Here is an 18,555-nt window from a genome sequence, read left to right on the forward strand (position 1 = left end):
TGGAACAGCCTGAAGACTGCTCTAACTTATGCCAACTGAAAATAGCCACCATAGGTCAAAAAGACAGCTGGTAATCAGCATCGTTTGAGAGAGGTATCAGTCATACTTCCTTTCCTCTGGCCATGACCTTTTCCCTATGAACGGCCAGCTTTAGTGCCAATTTATGATGCCAGTGCAGTGCAAAGCAGCCCTTCCTCACTATAGAACCTGGGTCTATGACTGTATATTCAAAACTTGCTGTCCTTTTCTTACAGTATATGAATAATCATTCATCTGAATGGAATGTTTGGATGTGTCAATTTTTTCTAGTCACACTAAATAAGTTTAAACAACATCAGGATCTTGAAAAAAATCACATTTCCATGTGTAAATGCTGTATCTATTATTGTTACAGTAACTCCTAAGGTCTTGTCTGCACTAGCTTTTTCCCTTAAAATTTCCACCCCCAGAACATACTGGCAGTCTCTTGTATGTTTATTAGGGTTGTCTAGACCTGTTGAACTATCCAAAAGCATAGAATTTTGGCCATAGGATCGCCATAGTTGCTAATCCCCTGTCCAAGATCCCCATCAGTATACCCAGGTTCCTTGCATGGAAAATCAGTGTAGAACTAGCTTCTGTGGAGAGAAACTAGTGTAGAACATTGCATAAATAAGATATCCCTGCACCATCTTTTCTAAATCCTACCTAATTATATAAATCATGTGCCACCTCTACAAATTTGCTGCCTTATGTTAATTGGAAAAATCTGCCCCATCCAGCCCACAGTCATTCACACAATAAATAGTCATTATTAAGCATTCTGGAGTGATGCTTCTTATAGGGTGATCAGATGTCCTGATTTTAAAGGGACAGTGCTGATTTTTGGGTCTTTTTCTTATATAGACTCTTATTACCCCTCACCTCTTATCTGGTCACCTTAGCTTCTTAACACATTGCTGTTCTAGGCAACCACCCTTGATCTGTCTTTGAGGCAGAAGCAGCCCTGACAAGCTCTATAATATGTATATTTAATTTTAATTACAATTTATTTTTTATAGCTTGTTTCAGCATAAAAGGAGAATAAGAGTGAAAGAAATAGAGAAAGGAAACCAACAGAACACTCTCCAGTTACATAAATGGATATATAACTGTTGATGGGTCAATAATCAGAAACAAATTGGTATCATCTGCTGGAATTATAGGGCAATATAATCCCCCCCTATGTTGAGCCATTATGTACTTGATCCAGCAGGCCCAGAGGCAGTTGAAGGTCAAGCACAAAAGTAGAAAGGCACTAATTTACTTGGGGCATGGGAGAATGGGATAATCAGTAGCAATTGACTTTTTTGGAAAGAAGTGAAGGTTTTATGCCTCTCCATATTTGACATTCTCCAATGTCCCTGCCATGGATCCCTGTCCCCCACAGCAAGTAATAATGGGAAACTATATAGGATTAGGATACATACATTAATGACTTTCTCACTTGTCAGAAATGTTACAGGTGGAGCTGCACAAGCTTTGGCAGCTATGGGAACAGGTGGCTGCCAGGGCTAGAAAGGAAGGTTATGAGACTTACAGACACCTGCACCATAATTGCATGAAAGCAAGTGTTCTCATTATTTTCACAGCAGCTGTAGCAGGAAGCACTTTAATTTGCAAGAGCTGGAAGTACTGTGATTGACACCCACCCTGAGGACTTGCATCGGGAGTTTGCAAATCAGCTGACAGCAATGCTTAATTTGTAATGAGAGGTGCCAGGGCTAAAACACTTTTTTTCATTCATAACTGATGCAGCAACTCCAGAGATGCTAGGGCTATAAACAGCCAAGTCTAGAAGTGCCAGAGCTCAGCCGTGGCACATATTAAATATCGGGTGACAGACAGAAAACCACACCAGACTTGTTTCAAAGAGCCTCATGACTTGCACGCCAATCTCACTTAATGGGGTGTTTTTTTCGGAGGAGAGGGGCTGACTCTGGATTTTCTGACCTCTGTGGTTGGTAGTTACTCCTGCCACGCACCAACGCGTGTCAGCAAGCAGCCACAAACGGCAACGTTTTCAATTTCCTGAAGCTAGGCACCAACATAATTAGCCACACTAAGGCAGCTAGCTAGCCACCCCCAGGCGCCTGGGGGCAAGGGGCTGAGCTGGCAGAGCCGCTCCTCAGGAGACGTGCGGCTACCCCCCTTGCAAAGCTCAGCTCAGACCAGTTATTTTAGGTGCCTAACCGCCACCCTGGAAAATCCGGGGCTTCAGCGGCTCTCCCTGATGAGCAACCCACAGCGCCCCCTTCGTACGCGCGAGCAGTCCGCGCAGCAGGGCACGCGGCTGCCCTGAACCGCCAATGACTGACGGGGCACGCGCGGCAGGCCCCTCAGTCAGAAGGCCGTAGATCGCCGCGCGCGCACCAACGAGCAGGAGGCAACAATAGCCGCTGGGGGCGCCCTCACACCGCCTTTTCCAAAGACCGCCCTCGACGGCCGCTTGGCCTGCGTCTCTTGGACCCGCGCGCGCGCTCCGCTGTTGGAATGTTCGCCGTCCTCTCGAACCTCAGCGCGGCTGCGCGACTCCCGGCCCTCCCCCCGCTCCTCCCCTCCTGCTCGCTCCCTCCCCCCCACTTCTCGGAGCGCCGGTGTTGGAGTGAAGCCGGAACGGGCCGGGCTGGAGCACGCAGAGTTCTGCATCTGGTGAGCGAGGGGAAGGGGAACAACGTCTCGAGGTCCCGCTCCTGCGCTGTGCCTGGGCTGCCCCCTGTGTGCGGACGGGAGGAGGCGGTACCTCGCCCCTCTTCACCGGGCGGGGCGGGGGGGCGCGAGCGGTTCTCTTTTGGGTCCGCTGGTGCCCGGAAAGGGGAGGGAGCTGCTTTCTTTCAGGTCCGCGAGTGTTTAGTCTCGCTTTGCCCTGCCCTGGGTGGGCGGCCTGAGCCTGTGACAGGTCCTCGTGACCTCGGGTGGCTTCTCCTGCCAGGGGGCGGCACTAGCTGTGACCTGCCGACATTGCTGCTGCCTCGGTGTTTGCCCCCCCCCCCCCCCGGTCCTCTCAGAGTCGCCGGCTGCGCCTCCCCTGCCCCGAAAGGAGGAGGAGGAGGAGGAGACGCGAGGTGTGTGTGTGTGTTTTGGTGCGGGAGTTGCTGTGTCGTCCTGCTCCGTGTCCAGGTATTTCGTGTGTGTGTGTGTGTGCTTCCCTGCACTCCAGCGGTCCTTGGGTTAGTGCAGCTTTGCGGGGGTGTGTGTGTATGTGTTATGAAGCTGGCGTGTAATGGTAAAGTTGCTCGCCTCTTGAGCTGGGAAGGGGGGATTCGGTGGAAGAGTTCCTCTCTTCTCCTCATAGGAAAAGCGAAGTCACTTCCCAAGTCTAAAACTAGCAAAGCAGCAGTCTGCATCTGTCTGTGTGTCTGAGGAGCACAAACACTTAATTGATACACACAGCAAAACCCTTCATGCACATGGAGACACTTTAAAAACTCCTTAAAACGTAATCCCAAACGAGGGAGTCGCTCTCTGAAGGAGTGAGACTTTGCACGTCTGCTCTACTGTGTGTTTCTAAAGTGTGGCAATTACTTTAATCTCACTGTCAAGGGTTCAGGGCTGGGCTGTTCGCATTTGATTTTGTTGTATGTTAATTACATCTCATAATTTTTCTTAGCAAGGGATTTTGAATGTTTTTCTGTTTTGAGCTATAAAGTACCAGCCGCTTTAAAAAAATAAAACCAACAACGAGAAAAAAAAACTTCTGTTTAAAAGAAGCCTGTGTAGAAACATTTCTCATGTTTTCATTTTCAAGCTTTAGCCAGCTTCATGTTGATATTGATAACATGATGCCAAATCCCACTTTGGTAAAGAGCAGCTGCACCCCCTACCTCTTTCACAAACTTCCTGCCTGTTAGGATAGAAAGCAACAAATTCTGTTCTCCGCAAACCCATGTTACCACACTGAAGTGTTCACTTGACTTAAGGAAACTCCCAAGTTCTGTATGTCAACGTGCTTGCATGTTTTGGGGACTTAAAATTCACTTTATCCTGTATGTAAAGCCATCAACAAAGTGTAACAAAGCGGCCGTGTACAAATGGATTTTCAAAAAGAAAATGAGTACTTGTGGCACCTTAGAGACTAACCAATTTATTTGAGCATAAGCATCCGATGAAGTGAGCTGTAGCTCACAAAAGCTTATGCTCAAATAAATTGGTTAGTCTCTAAGGTGCCACAAGTACTCCTTTTCTTTTTGCGAATACAGACTAACATGGCTGTTACTCTGAAACCGGATTTTCAAAATATAACTTTTTGCCTTTTTAAAGACATCTGCACATATTGAAGTTTTGGAATTGGTGATTTTAAGGTTAATGCCCCAATTCTGCAGGCTTCCCGTGTACATGTACTCACCGTGATACATTGTGAGTAGTCTTCAAAAGTTAAGCACATGTATAAATCTCTGCAGGACTGGGGCCAACATTGTTTGTGCAGCACATTTGGATTGTATGGTACATCTGACATAATTAAACATCAAATGATACTGGTATGAGGTAAATGTGCAGTTTGAACTTGATTGGGCCTGGAATACTGACTGACTTGTTAGCACAGAACGGTCTGAATAGTGTTTCTAAAAGGTGAAGCTAAATCTGAAGAACTGATGGAAGTATTTAACTGTAATTTTCATAGAGATATGGTGGAATACTGAGCCTCATTTTGTTTAGAGGGCTGAATTCAACTTTAAATTTTGGTTCATGTGCTAAGGTGTGGGCCACATACAACCCATGTCTGCACTGAAGCCTCCAATGATGTCAATAAGAGGCTTGCATAAAGATCAAGGGTACAGTATGTTTTTCATTTTGTTACCAAACTTTTACTTACCATCACTATTAGTTCCTTATTTTTGCTTTCAGCCTTACAGGGTGGGAAAATTTACTTGCATTTATGGTCACCTGTAGTTCTGCCCCTTGTTCCTCTCCTTCCCTATAGTATTTTTGCTTCAAGTTTCCTGTCTTTATGAATCAGTCTATGAAATATAAAGTGTTATCATTAGGCTTTATATTGTTAAGGGTATGTCTACACTACGGAATTAGGTCGAATTTATAGAAGTAGTTTTTTTTAGAAATCAGTTTTATATATTCGAGTGTGTGTGTCCCCACAGAAAATGCTCTAAGCGCATTAACTCGGCGGAGTGCTTCCACAGTACCGAGGCGAGTGTTGCACTGTAGGTAGCTATCCCACAGTTCCCGCAGTCTCCGCTGCCCATTGGAATTCTGGGTTGAGAACCCAATGCCTGATGGGGCTAAAACATTGTCGCCGGTGGTTCTGGATACGTATCGTCAGGCCCCCGTTCCCTCCCCCCCTCCGTGAAAGCAAGGGCAGACAATTGTTTCGTGCCTTTTTTCCTGAGTTACCCATGCAGACGCCATACCACGGCAAGCATGGAGCCTGCTCAGGTAACCGTCACCGTATGTCTCCCGGGTGCTGGCAGACGCGGTACTGCATTGCTACACAGTAGCAGCAACCCATTGCTTTTTGGCAGCAGACGGTGCAATACGACTGGTAGCCATCATCGTCATGTCCAAGGTGCTCCTGGCCACATCGGCTGGGAGCGCCTGGGCAGACATGGGCGCAGGGACTAAACTTGGAGTGACTTGACCAGGTCATTCTCTTTAGTCCTGCAGTCAGTCCTATTGAACTGTCTTATGGTGAGCAGGCAGACGATATGGATTGCTAGCAGTCGTATTGCACCATCTTCTGCCGAGCAGCCATGAGATGTGGATGGCATGCAGTCCTTCTGCACCGTCTGCTACCAGCCAAAGATGTAAAAGATAGATGGAGTGGATCAAAACAAAAAATAGACCAGATTTGTTTTGTACTCATTTGCTTTCCCCCCCCTCCCCTGTCTAGGGGACTCATTCCTCTAGGTCACACTGCAGTCACTCACAGAGAAGGTGCAGCGAGGTAAATCTAGCCATGTATCAATCAGAGGCCAGACTAACCTCCTTGTTCCAATAAGAACAATAACTTAGGTGCACCATTTCTTATTGGAACCCTCTGTGAAGTCCTGCCTGAAATATTCCTTGATGTAAAGCCACCTCCTTTGTTGATTTTAGCTCCCTGAAACCAACCCTGTAAGCTGTGTCCTCAGTTGCCCCTTCCTGCGTCAGAGCAATGGCAAACAATCTGGCATCTGAGAGTGCTGTCCAGAGCAGTCACAATGGAGCACTCTGATGGGGCTAAAACATTGTCGCGGGTGGTTCTGGGTACATATCGTCAGGCCCCCGTTCCCTCCCTCCCTCTGTGAAAACAAGGGCAGACAATCGTTTCGCACCTTTTTTCCTGAGTTACCTGTGCAGACGCCATACCACGGCAAGCATGGAGCCCACTCAGGTAACCGTCACCCTATGTCTCCTGGGTGCTGGCAGACGTGGTACTGCATTGCTACACAGCAGCATCAACCCCTTGCCTTCTGGCAGCAGACGGTACAGTACGACTGGTAGCCGTCATCGTCATGTCCAAGGTGCTCCTAACCACGTCGGCCAGGAGCGCCTGGGCAGACATGGGCGCAGGGACTAAATTTGGAGTGACTTGACCAGGTCATTCTCTTTAGTCCTGCAGTCAGTCCTATTGAACCGTCTTATGGTGAGCAGGCAGGCGATATGGATTGCTAGCAGTCCTATTGCATCATCTTCTGCCGGGCAGCCATGAGATGTGGATGGCATGCAGTCCTTCTGCACCGTCTGCTGCCAGCCAAAGATGTAAAAGATAGATGGAGTGGATCAAAACAAGAAATAGACCAGATTTGTTTTGTACTCATTTGCTTCCCCCCCTCCCCTGTCTAGGGGACTCATTCCTCTAGGCCACACTGCAGTCACTCACAGAGAAGGTGCAGCGAGGTAAATCCAGCCATGTGTCAGTCAGAGGCCAGGCTAATCTCCTTGTTCTAATAAGAACAATAACTTAGGTGCACCATTTCTTATTGGAACCCTCCGTGAAGTCCTGCCTGAAATACTCTTTGATGCAAAGACACCCCCTTTGTTGATTTTTAGCTCCCTGAAGCCAACCCTGTAATCCCTGTCATCAGTCGCCCCTCCCTCCATCAGAGCAATGGCAGACAATCGTTCCGCACCTTTTTTCTGTGCGGACGCCATACCAAAGCAAGCATGGAGGCCACTCAGCTCACTTTGGCAATTAGGCATTAAACACCACACGCATTATCTAGCAGTATATGCAGCACCAGAACCTGGCAGAGCGATACCAGGCGAGGAGGCGACGTCAGCGCAGTTACGTGAGTGATCAGGACATGGACACAGATTTCTCTGAAAGCATGGGCCCTGCCAGTGCATGCATCATGGTGCTAATGGGGCAGGTTCATGCTGTGGAATGCCGATTCTGGGCTCAGGAAACAAGCACAGACTGGTGGGACCGCATAGTGTTGCAGGTCTGGGACGATTCCCAGTGGCTGCGAAACTTTCGCATGTGTAAGGGCACTTTCATGGAACTTTGTGACTTGCTTTCCCCTGCCCTGAAGCGCATGAATACCAAGATGAGAGCAGCCCTCACAGTTGAGAAGCGAGTGGCGATAGCCCTGTGGAAGCTTGCAACGCCAGACAGCTACCTGTCAGTTGGGAATCAATTTGGAGTGGGCAAACTACTGTGGGGGCTGCTGTGATGCAAGTAGCCCACGCAATCAAAGATCTGCTGATATCAAGGGTAGTGACTCTGGGAAATGTGCAGGTCATAGTGGATGGCTTTGCTGCAATGGGATTCCCTAACTGTAGTGGGGCCATATACGGAACCCATATCCCTATCTTGGCACCGGAGCCAAGCTGGAGGAGTCCAATGGATCCTAGCAGAACAACACTGTATTTAGCACATTGCACAGTCTACTGAGAATGGAGTCTCCCCAAGTAATCAAAACTTGGTTTGTTGGTGAAGTATAGAAGAATGCCACGACTTCCTCTCCCCCCGTCCTTCTGCCCCCCCCCCCCAAGTATGATGCTGCGCATCAACATAATAAGGACAAGGGCAGACAAGTTGAGGGCGTAGAGGACCTTGAAGGCTAGGGCAAGAATTTTACATTTTATATCGTGCAGAAGAACAAGTGAAGGGATTCAAAGAGGGGAATGAAGTGGTCACAGCAATAGGCCAGGGAACCCAAGAGAAACTTTAAATGTAAAGGGAATTTCCAACCTAATTGCCTTTCTGGATTTGGCAAAAGATGTCACTCCCCTACCTTAAATATCTTTGCATATGGCAGGAATTGTTTGTCTCCCAGTTTGATTCCCCCAAGCCCCCACCACCTCCTGTCAGTGGAAAAACACTAGTATTATCATAAAGTCCAATACCAGGTGACTTGGTCACATGTCCCTGTAGCCTCATATAACTCAGAGTCTCTCTCATATAACTCAGAGACTGTTTGCAGCGTAAGGCTTCCTGGTGGGAGGTTAGCATTTCAGAGACCTATAGTTTTCCCTAATGTCCCTTCCCAACTGGCCATCTAGATTGATTGCGTTCTGTCCAGTGGGCATTCCTCAGGTGTAAACACATTTGTAATAGATGCATACACAATATTCCTGACTTCAGATACAAAAATGACACATGCATATAAATAGGATAATCATATTCAATAGGTTACATTATAACCCTTTCCAGTGATATCTCACATTCCCTACCTTGCATAAAATGCATCATAGTTATGCCATAATCATATCATATAACAATATTTCTATGAAGAATATGAGGGCATAGTGCCACAGCGGTAATTTGCAAGAAAACACTTTTAATACTTAAATTCATGGTGGATTTGATTTAAATCAAATTGATTTAAATCACTAGTCAGGAAGACTCAATTTAATCATGGATTTCTACATAAAAGTGCATTTTTCTTGTTTGTTGTAACCTTAATACATATTCTTCACAACTCAAAGATAGATATAGGTTTCATTGTTATAAGGTACATACTACATATTTTAAAGTGATATATTCTGAAAATTTTTCAGATTCGTTTTACAGCTATATCAGAAAATGATTGGTTATTTCATATACCAAAGGTAATTGAAGCAGATATTTATGAAGTCATTGGGAGGTGAACTATCTCCAATTCAACAGGTTAATCATTAATATTTGGAGGATTTTCTTGCCATGCTGTATTAGGAGGAGAACATCACCAGACAGATTTTTAAATTGTTTTATTGAACTAAAACAACAAAGTTATGTATTCTGGATTTGTTTCTTCAACAGCAAACATACAATATTTTAACAAAGGTGTAACAAAACAAGCATATGAATTTTTGCATTTAATTAAACATTCAAGTTCTTTAAAATCAGGTTTGTTTTTGTTAACTATTTTAGTTAAAAACAATTTTAAATGAAATATTTAAAAAAGCCCACAAATTAAATTGACTATGTCAGCCAGGTCAACATGAGAAACTTAAAGTATTGTCTTCTGCAGCTAACTCATTCGTCTTCACCTTCATTTTCCTGTTTGTTCATAATCTGGAAAAGAAAAACAACCTTTCTTGCTTTTTCAAGTCCCAAACGATTTCTCAGTTTGGAATGAATTAGTCCAAAGGAAGAATATATTCTTTCTACACTGGCAGAAGAAGCTACTGCTGTTAAAAGTGAGATTATCACTTCAACAGTCTCTGAATCCAAGAGCTTAAGTGACTTCCACCAGTTCACTGGTGTGACTTTCTTTAAAACATCATCAGCAAACACATATTGCTTGAATGGTTCACCCTTAGCTCTGAAGTTTATTATAGTTGGCATTATAGAGGGATGATTGCTGGATGTCCATGTCATAGTCAGTTCCTCTTCTTCAGCAGTTAAGGTTTGACCGTGGTACCGAGTATTGAGAACATTTGCAAGAAAATGAGCTAGAGATAGTGCTTGTCCCATTCATTTTTTTAATGCTTGTAATTTAACTCTATTATTGCATATTTCTCTTTTGGAGATCTCACTCGGTTTCTTCCAAATTTCAACAGCGTCAGCAATAAAACAGCTATTTCCCAGCATTTTGTTCAAGGCTACAGAAATAGGTTTCAGGGTACTCAGCATGCGTTCAACATTTGTCTTAATGTCAACAATGTCTCCAATGTTGAGAACTTTGGCTGTGACAGTGCCATCTATTTGTTCACAATTTTGTTCCCAAAGTGTCATCAGATTAGGCCAGTTCTTGATATAGAGGTCAAAACAGTCCACTACTGAGTTCCATCGCACTTTTTGTGGGAGAGTTAGCTTGGTTCCTCTCACTTTTTTCAGAGCAGCTGCTGCAAAGTGGTTGTTACGGAAGTATTTTGCAATTTCAACAACATTAGCCTTTATTTCTGGAACATAGGAGGTGCATCAAATGAGCACTGCAACCGTATGTTATTAGCTTGGGACTCTCTCTTCTAAATAATTTCTTCTAATCTTGGATACATTTGCAGCATTGTCTGTAACCAAGCTGCGTACTAGACATTTGAAATTTTCTTCAGATTCTTAAAGCTTTTACTGCTACTTCTTGTTAGTATTCTGCTGTGTGTGTGTTTCCTGATGTATCAATTGTTTCTGTAAGGAAGACATTCCCTCCTGCTGTTGTCACACAAGCACATGCAACAGGATCATTGTGGACACTGCTCCACCCATCAAGACTCAGGTTAACAATTTCACCCTCTAGACCTTTTGCACACTGCTCAGTTTCTTTTTCATACACTTTATCCAGCCACTTGCCTGCGACATCTGCTCTGTTGGGTGGACTGTATCCTGGTCTTAATGACTGAACCATGTTAATGAAGTGTGGGTTCTCAATCATACGGAAAGGAGAGTTTGTTGCATAAACAAACTGGGCAGTTTTTCCATCAATCATCTCTTTTTGTAATCTGCTGGTTCTTATCACATACTTCTCTATGGTTGTTTCTGGATGATGGAGATTTTTCTTTTCTTTTTTGCTACAGGTGATGTACTGTGGCTATGTGATATACATGATGTGACTGAAATACTATCATTGGCAGATAATTCTGAAACTATAGAAAATGATGGTGATCTTGAAGGTGGATAGTCTTCAGAATCCTGTATGTTGAGGATGGATTCTCCTAAACAAATAAGTCAATGCAGTTATTTCATTATTACCACCATACTGCTCATTTAGTATTACTCATTGTATTGACTGACAGTACTACTGTTAAAGATGAAATTGTAAAAGGAAGATCTACCAATTTCAGCTATTTATTTTTGATCACAACTCCATCTAAAATGATAGTACCATAGAGTAACAACTATATTTTTTTGCTCAAACATGAGAATTCAAGAATAGTCCAAAAGGAAGACAGGCAGTCCTTAAGAAAGAAGTATGAAATAAAAAAGTTTACCAACCTGAAGATTCTGCATGTTCAGACATGTTCCTTTCATCATCTTCAACGCAACTTCCTCCTGAGAGGGAACACTTCTCATGATGTTTCATTCGGGCAACCAGGCCTTGCATTTCTTTGTTGCACTGTTTTGCTTTTTGCATGCATGCCTGTCTTACCCACAGGTAGAGGAACTTCATTAAAATATTCCCGAACTGGGTCTCTTTCATGGCCTGCTGCTATGATAGGTTTCCCCTTCTATTTAGAGAGTGGTATGGTAGATCTCAAATCAATGAAGGCTACCCTCAGAAAGACCTCAAGACTTCTGGAATATGTTGCTCAAACAGTTTCACTTTTGTTTCTACAGCCTGTCGCTCCCTTCTCACATTTATCTCCAGACTTCTTCTCATTGTCCAGATCTAATCTTCCCCAGATCACTTATTTATTTTAAAACATTTTTGCTGTTATCTCTGGAGTCACAAATCCTCAGTTTGAGAACTGCAAAACTAAGGATCTCTGATGGTATCTTCTGGACTGAGCACTGAGTCCCATTGGGTAGATAGAAGTATTAACCTAAATAAGCTATAAAGAAGCCCCTGGAACCTCATAAAATTTGTTCCCTAATCCATGAACTATTGGAACTCATTTACAAAACTTTTCTTACACATTACATGAATATATTGTCTCACACTATAGAATTTATAATCCCTATTCCATGATGGGATACATTTGGAGCTATAATGTAGTCTTTAGATAGGTGTTTTCCTCAAAAAACATTTTATCCAAAAAATCCAATTTAAATAAAAGAAGTCCAATTTTTTTTTAAATCATTGGTTTGTATTCACCCTGGCATTGTATAGCTTTACAAAATTCTCCTCCTTCAGTGGAAGTTGATTTTCTGATATGGGGTAAAATATTCTTAATCCTTTCATTACCGCAGGGTGGGCAAATAACTTTGGTCCTGGAGCTGGGAAACACTAATTTTAATAGTAATTCTATCTTGAATTGTAAAATTTATTTTGAGATACCTTGCATACGAAGGTGAGACACAACCAAAAATATCAAGGAATAAATGGGCTTGAAGACTTAGGATATGACCTAGTTCTACTAAAACAAAGTCATAAATTTTTCTGAAAAATTCCATTTGGCTTATTTCTTAGTGTCTGTGTCTTAAACATTTTAGTATACACATGTACAAGCTCCTTGGAGGAATTTAGTATTTTGAGTAGGGCTGTCGATTAATCTCAGTTTTAATTGCACTGTTAAACAAGAGACTACCAACTGAAATTTATTCAATATTTTGGATGTTTTTCTACATTTCATATATAACTTGTATTCTGTGTTGTAATTGAAATCAAAGTGTATATTTTGATTACAAATATTTGCACTGTAAAAATGATAAACAGAAGAAATATTATTTTTCAGTTCACCTGGTACAAGTACCATAGCGATCTTTGTCCTGAAAGTGCAACTTACAAATGTAGATGTTTTTGTTACATAACTTCAGGGCTGGCCTTACCATGAGGCAAACTGAGGTGGCCATCTCAGGTGCCAACTGTGTGTGGGGGTGCCACTGGGACCCAGAGTGTAAAAAATTGTCTGCTTGTGGTGCATATGTATTCTGTCTGCTCTAGATGCACAGAGAGGGTGGAGTGCTGTGCTGGAGGAAGGAGGGCACAAGAGACATAACAGGCAGGCAGGAGAGAAGGTGAGAGGGAATAACAGAAAGCTGCAGGAGCTGCAGGGAGAGAGAGGAGGAGGAGCCGCCTCTGATGTACCTCTCTAGCACCCCCAGGAGCCTGGACTGATTAACACCAGCTTCTCAGGATGCTTCCTGTTTCCTGCTGCTTCCCTGAACCCACTTGAGGAGAACAGACAGTCAACTGAAGTAGTAGGAGCCAGTTCGCCCCTTAAGACGCTGATATCTTCCCTCACTCAGGCCCTGCTATCAGCCTGCTTATTTGTCCCCTTCAATTGAGTGTTGAGAGCCACTGTAGCTGGCACAGAACAGCAGTCATGAGTGAAAGACGAAAACGCCCCTCTGGGGCAGCATTCAGAAAAAGAAAGAAAGCAAAGGAAGTTTTTCTATCTAATCAGGAAGGAGCTCTCCTGAGATACATAGACACAAATGTTCACGGTGAGCCTTCCGGCCTCAGTGACGATGTGAGTGGTGAGGAGATGCCTGATCTTCCAGTTAGTCAGAGTGCAGGTGACCTGGCAGCTACTGCAACATCCATATCTCCATCTCAAATGGATATAACCGTGCAAGTTCCTGAAGAAAAGTGTAGATCAGAGAAGAGTGTGGTGGAGGCACAAGAAACAGCTGCTGCTGAGTTTTGTTCCTTAAGTCTAGATGATCCAGGACTGTGGACCCACTTGTAGCCTGAGGGACTTCCTTAAACTGCATGGGCACAGCAAGTGAAAAACTTCATGTTTCCCAAAGACAATGAAAACAGAAGTTGCCATCCAACATATTACTGGCGTGAAATACCTAATGGTGACAAAGTGGAAAAGCCATAGCTTATGTACTCAACCCCAGAAAGCTGCATACTGTTTTTGTTGCAAACTCTTCCAGTCTGATGTTCCAGCTACATTAGGTTCTACAGGAAGAAAGGACTGGAAAACTCTGGCTAGAAATCTGGCATGTCATGAGAAAGCAGCAAATCACCAGAGAGCATTCCATAGGTGGAAAGAGCTTGAGATGAGACTAAGGTTAAAGGCCACCATAGATGATTGCATCAGAGTTTCTTTACTGGCAAAAGGTTCTGAAAAGGCTCATTGTCATTGTGAGAATGCTTGCCAGCCAAAACCTAGTATCTAAGAAGAGTCACCACCCAAGAAATGTACACACACCACTACCTTGAAAAAACAATTCAAAATGAGATCATACAGTTACTGGCAACAAAAGTCAAGCAGAAGATTGTGCCAGGTCTGAAGTCAGCAAGACATTACTCTGTTATTTTGGACTGCACATCTGACATCAGCCATACGGAACAAATGACTTCAATAGTGCGTTTTGTAACAACAACAGAACTTGGGGAAAATATTCCTGCAATGGTGACTGTCAGAGAGAATTTTCTAGAATTTATTGACATTGATGATACTACAGGAGCTGGTATGACAAATGTGCTCCTTAAAAGGCTGGAAGATACGGGAATTGCGATAGCTGACATGAGAGGTCAGGGCTACAATAATTGTGCCAACATGAGAGGAAGGAACAGAGGAGTGAAGACACGGATCCGAGAGCTAAACCGCCAAGCTTTTTTTGTCCCTTGCAGTTCCCATTCATTGAACTTGGTGATCAGTGATGCAGCATCAGCTTCTAGTGAGGCTGCTGAATATTTTAATGTAATTCAAAGCATCTATGTATTTTTCTCTGTATCAACTCATAGATGGCAAATTTTGAAGCAACTTCTGGGAACATCCTCTCTGACACTGAAACGACTGAGTGCCACACGATGGGAAAGTCGAGTGGAAGGTGATAAAGCCTATCAAACACCAAATTGGGAAGATAAATGATGCCATAGTTGCCAATATGGAGAATAATGCTATTGCAGGAACTGTTCATGAGAGAACAGTGGCAGAGGGAAATGGAATCACCAGTAACATACATAACTTCAAATTTCTGTTTGGCTTAGTGTTGTGGCATGACATACTGTTTGAAATAAATGTTGTAAGCAAGAGACTCCAAGGTGTTGACCTTGATATATCTGGAGCAATGGAACAACGGGACAAAGCAAAGTCATACCTACAGTCTTACCGGTAAGATGAGAGATTTCAAAACGTTCTGAAGAGAGCACAGAAGTTGGCAGAGGAACTTCACATTGAAGCTATTTTCCCACCCATTCAAGAATACAAGAATCACCGAAGATGACGACATTTTGATTGAGACACGGGATAATCCCATAAGAGACCCCAAACAACAATTCAAAGTTGATTTCTTTAACCAGGTGCTAGATTGTGCAATACAGTCAGTTGAAGAATGTTTCATGCAGCTCAAGGAACACAGCAGTATATTTGGGATGTTGTATGATATTCCCAAACTCCTTACTATACCTGAAGAAGACCTACACCAGCAAAGCAGGGCACTAGAGACAGTGTTGACACATGATGACATGCGTGATATTGATGCGAGTTATTTAGGTGATGAACTGAAAGCCCTTTCAAGATACTTTTCAGCAGGATCAACTCCAAAGGCTGTTCTGGAATATATGTGCACAAATAAGATGACCACCCTCTTTCCAAATGCTTTTGTTGCTCTGTGCATGCTTCTAACACTTCTGGTAACAGTTGCCGGTGGAGAACGCAACTTCTCCAAGCTGAAGTTAATAAAAACACATCTATGCTCCACAATGACACAGGAGAGGCTGGTCGGCCTTACAACCATCTCAATAGAGCATGAGCTGGCCCAGACTGTGGACCTTCAGGAAGCAGTTCAGATCTTTGCAACTAAGAAGGCACGGAAAGCACCAATTAGATTATTCAAACAGATAAAAATGCCACTGTTTACTCCGCAGACAAGAAAAGTTACATTTGCTGTTCAGGTGTTTTGAAAGTTAAGTGTTACTTAAAATTTTTGAAGAAGGCATTTTAAGTTGTTAGTTCTCCTTTATTGGGGTAGGTAGCAGAGCAGTACTATGAGAGGAGTAGAACAGGAAGAAGGCAGAATTGAGACATTTCAAAGTTTTGGCCCAAGCTAGGGGGTATGGGGGCGTCATTTGAGCTCCCCGCCTCAGGTGCCAAAATGTTGTGGGCCAGCCCTGCATAACCGCACTCAAAAACAAAACAGTGTAAAATTTCAAAGGCTACAAGTCCACTCCGTCCTACTTCTTGTTCAGCCAATCGCTCAGACAAACAAGTTGGTTTACATTTGCAGGAGATAATGCTGCCCGCTTCTTATTTACAGTGTCACCAGAAAGTGAGAACAGGCATTTCATGGCACTTTTGTAGCCAGCATTGCAAGGTATTTATGTGCCAGGTATGCTAAACATGCACTTGCCCCTTCATGCTTCAGTCACAATTCCAGAGGACAGGCTTCCATGCTTATGAGGTTCGTTTAAAAAAATAACATGTTAATTAAATTTGTAGCTGAACTCCTTGGGGGAGAATTTTACATCCCCTGCGCTGTTTTACCCGCATTCTGCCATATATTTCATGTTATGGCAGTCTCGGATGATGACCCGTCACATATGGTTGGTTGTTTTAAGAACGCTTTCATGCAGATTTGACACAATGCAAAGAAGGTACCAATGTGAAAGTTATAAAGATAGCTACAGCACTCAACTCAGATTTAAGAATCTGAAGTGCCTTCCAAAATCTGAGTGGGACGAGGTACGGAGTGTGTTTTCAGAAGTCTTAAAAGAGCAGGACTCTGATGTGGAAACTACAGAACCCGAATCACCAAAAAAGACAATCACCCTTCTGCTGGTGGCATCTGACTCAAGTAATGAAAATGAACATGTGTTGGTCCGTACTGCTTTGGATGGTTTTCAAGAAGAACCCATCATCAACATGGTTGCATGTCCCTGGTATGGTGGTTGAAGTGTGTGCATCTGGCATGTAAATATCCTGTGACACCGACTACAACAGTGCCATGAGAATGCCTGTTCTCACTTTCAGGTGACATTGTAAACAAGAAGCGGGCAGCATTATCTCCTGCAAATGTAAACCAACTTTTTTGAGCAATTGGGTGAACAAGAAGTAGGACTGAGTGGACTTGCAAGCTCTAAAATTTTACATTTTGTTTTTGAGTGCAGTATTTTTGTACATAATTCTATATTTGTAAGTTCAACTTTCATGATAGAGATTGCATTGTAGTACTTGTGTTAGGTGAATTGAAAAATACTATTTCTTTTGTTTTTACAGTGCAAACACCAGTAATAAAAATAAATATAAATACACTTTGTATTCTGTGCTGTAATTGAAATCAATATATTTGAAATGTAGAAAACATCCAAAAATATGTAAATAAATGGTATGCTATTGTTTAACAGTGTGATTAATCACACGGTTAATTTTTTTAGTCACTTGACAGCCCTACTTTTGAATTATGTTAACACAGATTTCATGTTTTTGGGGAAACGCCTATTTATCATCTTTAGATGGACAGTCCAGGCAAAATCCAGGAAACCTGTTTTCTCTTTGATAAATATATATTGTCTCCTTAAGTATAATGGAAGTTACATGTATACAGAGTAGATAAATGAACAGGTTAGTATTCTTAATTGGGTGTATGCAGTACCCAACGAAACACATTATCAAAGTAAAATTTTCAGCTGCTGTTCTTTGTTACCAGTGACTGCTGCTGTATGAAAATAGTGTATACAATTAACTTTCTTGGAAAGTAGTAAAATCCGAGGGGGAGAGCTACACTTGTGTGTGGGCAACTATACTTAAGGTAAAACAAGTTGACTTTTTACCAAATCTGAAAACAAAATTAACAAGTTGCTCTTTTGGGAAAGTTAGGCCCTATGGCAGAAATCTAGCTTTATATGAGCCAACCAAGCAAACCTTCCAGGAGAAAGTCCAGGTTTAAAGTTGTTTTGTTTTGGGAACATGAAAAACAAAATACATTAAATTATACAAAAGTTAAGCTTCACCCAGGTGATTGTATTCTAAGCAGGAACTGAAAGCTTTACTTATCATACCTGAGTCAGAAATAAGTTCTAACCTTCCCCTCTTGCCCTTGGTGATTGCACACTTCCATGAGGTAATTGGTTTTCACCTTTGCTCAGCCACATTCCCGCTGCCTTCCAATTTGGACTTATTTACCCAATTGACCCTGCCATATTTTCACATGGTGGGGTCTATTTGTATTCCAGGCCACTAAGATGAAAACTGAACAGCGCTTTCAATTTTTTTTGGATAGGCATTTGACCCCTCCAAGACTACAATCATAGAATCTCAGGGTTGGAAGGGACCTCAGGAGTCCAACCCCCTGCTCAAAGCAGGACCAATCCCCAATTTTTGCCCCAGATCCCTAAATGGCCCCCTCAAGGATTGAACTCACAACCCTGGGTTTAGCAGGCCAATGCTCAAACCACTGAGCTATCTCTCCCCCCAGGATCCATCAAGGAATCTATTTTCCAGTGATTCCATTCTCCTTGATTTAACTCATATCCTATAGAACAATTTGAATTCATTACAGATCCACTGTATTAGACCATAAAGACTCCTTTTGGTTTATTCAAACTAGTTTTTTGTAGGAAATTTCCCACCGTTTGCTACAACTGGTGCAGCTTTGTTGGGGGCAACAGCGGTGGATGTGCTAGT

General features: G+C 43.0%; 1 protein-coding gene across 5 annotated transcripts in view; it reads left to right on the top strand.

Moving 5' to 3' along the window:
• The first annotated feature begins 2,514 nt into the window (after nucleotides 1–2,514).
• Nucleotides 2,515–18,555, top strand: part of RABGAP1L (RAB GTPase activating protein 1 like) — a 530,390-nt gene continuing 514,349 nt past the window's right edge. Inside the window, exon 1 of one of the 5 annotated variants that reach the window (XM_073356445.2) lies at nucleotides 2,515–2,670. The gene's annotated coding sequence lies outside the window, so the exon portion shown is untranslated. Of the gene's footprint in view, nucleotides 2,671–2,885; nucleotides 3,139–18,555 lie in introns of those variants that run through there. The other 4 variants (XM_073356440.2, XM_073356444.2, XM_073356441.2 and 1 more) reach the window with 4 other exon arrangements.

Source organism: Lepidochelys kempii, chromosome 8 (assembly GCF_965140285.1).
Source record: "Lepidochelys kempii isolate rLepKem1 chromosome 8, rLepKem1.hap1, whole genome shotgun sequence".
Taxonomy (NCBI): domain Eukaryota; kingdom Metazoa; phylum Chordata; order Testudines; family Cheloniidae; genus Lepidochelys; species Lepidochelys kempii.